Source organism: Salmo salar, chromosome 15 (genome assembly GCF_965601325.2).
Source record: "Salmo salar chromosome 15, fSalSal1, whole genome shotgun sequence".
Taxonomy (NCBI): Eukaryota; Metazoa; Chordata; class Actinopteri; order Salmoniformes; family Salmonidae; genus Salmo; species Salmo salar.
Window position 1 is genome coordinate 115117776 of NC_138305.1, and position 2225 is coordinate 115120000.

Genomic DNA, 2225 nt, shown 5'->3' on the forward strand with positions numbered 1-2225 from the left:
CACTGGCTGTTACGTAGGTGGGACGATTTGGTGCCACCTAGCCCAGAGAGGTTATCCTACCTCATTTGCATACACTGTATATCGACTTGTTCTATTGTATTATTGACTGTATGTTTGTTTATTCCATGTGTAACTCTGTGTTGTGGTTTGTGTTGCACTGCTTTGCTTTATCTTGGCCAGGTCGCAGTTGTAAATTGTTCTCAACTAGCCTACCTGGTTAAATAAAGGTGAAATACATTTTTTTTTAAATACTCGCTCACCGAGTCAGCGTTTACATCAATGTTATTGTCTGAGGCTACCCGGAACACTTCCCAGTCCTCGTGATTGAAGCAATCTTGAAGCGTGGAATCCGATTGGTCAGACCAGCGTTGAATAGACCTAAGCACGGGCGCTTCCTGTTTTAGGTTCTGCCTATAGGAAGGGATCAAGAAGATGGAGTCATGGTTGGATTTGCCCAAAGGAGGGCGGGTGAGGCCCTTGTATGCATCGCAGAAGTTAGAGTAGCAATGGCCGAGCGTGTTACTCGCTCATGTACTGCATTCAATATGCTGATAGAATTTAGGTAGCCTTGTTCTCAGATTAGCTTTGTTAAAACCCCCAGCTACAATAAATTCAGCCTCAGGATATATGGTTTCCAGTTTGCCTGAAGTCCAGAGAAGTTCCTTGATGGTCGTCTTGTTAACCCCTTGTTGGGGGATATACACAGATGTGACGATAACCGAGGAGAGTTCTCTTGGGAGATAATACGGTCTGCATTTGATTGTGAAGAAATCTAGGTCAGGTGAACAAAAGGACTTGAGTTATTGTATGTTATTACAATTACACCATGAGTTGTTAATCATGAAACATACACCCCAGCCCTTCTTACCGGAGAGATGTTTATTCCTGTTGGTGCGATGCACTGAGAATCCCATTGGCTGTACAGACTCTGACAGCATGTCCCCTGAGAATCCCATTGGCTGTACAGATTCTGACAGCATGTCCCCAGCTAGCCTTGTTTCCGTGAAACAGAGTATGTTACAATCCCGGATATCTCTTTGGAAAGCAACTCTTGCCCTAATTTCATTGACTTTATTAACTAGGGACTGGACATTAGCGAGTAATATACTGGGAAGCGGTGGGTGGTGTGCGCACATCTGAAGCCTCACTAGAAGACCGCTCCTGCACCCTCTCCTCTGACGGCGCTGTTTTGGGTCGGCCTCTGGAATCAGTTCAAATGCCCTGGGAGGTGCAGACAAAGGATCTGCATTGGGAAAGTCATATTCCTGGTCGTAGTGCTGGTTTTGCTGGTAAGTTGACGTCTCTCTGATATCCAATAGTTCTTCCCGGCGGTATGTAATAAGAATAGGGCTAACAATGTGAGAAATAATACATAAAAAAAACAAATTACTGCACAGTTTCCTAAGGACTAGGAGCGAAGCTGCCATTTCTATCGGCGCCATCTTGCTGTTGTTTTGACCTGTCAGAGGGTTTCCACAGATGACATTGAAAATCAACTAAGCGCTATATTAATACATTACTTGTCTCTTTATCTGTATATACCTCTGTGTGTTTGGGTTGGGGTTAGAACGAAGGAGGGGTGTATATACCTCTGTGTGTTTGGGTTGGGGTTAGAACAAAGGAGGGGTGTATATACCTCTGTGTGTGTGTTTGGGTTGGGGTTAGAATGAAGGAGGGGTCTATATACCTCTGTGTGTTTGGGTTGGGGTTAGAACGAAGGAGGGGTGTATATACCTCTGTGTGTTTGGGTTGGGGTTAGAATGAAGGAGGGGTCTATATACCTCTGTGTGTGTGTTTGGGTTGGGGTTAGAATGAAGGAGGGGTGTATATACCTCTGTGTGTGTGTTTGGGTTGGGGTTAGAATGAAGGAGGGGTCTATATGCCTGTGGGGGGGGGGGGTTAGAATGAAGGAGGGGTCTATATGCCTTGGGGGGGGGGGGGGGGGTTAGAATGAAGGAGGGGTCTATATGCCTGTGGGGGGGGGGGGGGGGGTAGAATGAAGGAGGGGTCTATATGCCTGTGGGGGGGGGGGGGGGTAGAATGAAGGAGGGGTCTATATGCCTGGGGGGGGTAGAATGAAGGAGGGGTCTATATGCCTGTGTGGGGGGGGGGGGGTAGAATGAAGGAGGGGTCTATTTGCCTGGGGGGGGGGGTTAGAATGAAGGAGGGGTCTATATGCCTGTGGGAGGGGGTTAGAATGAAGGAGGGGTCTATTTGCCTGTGGG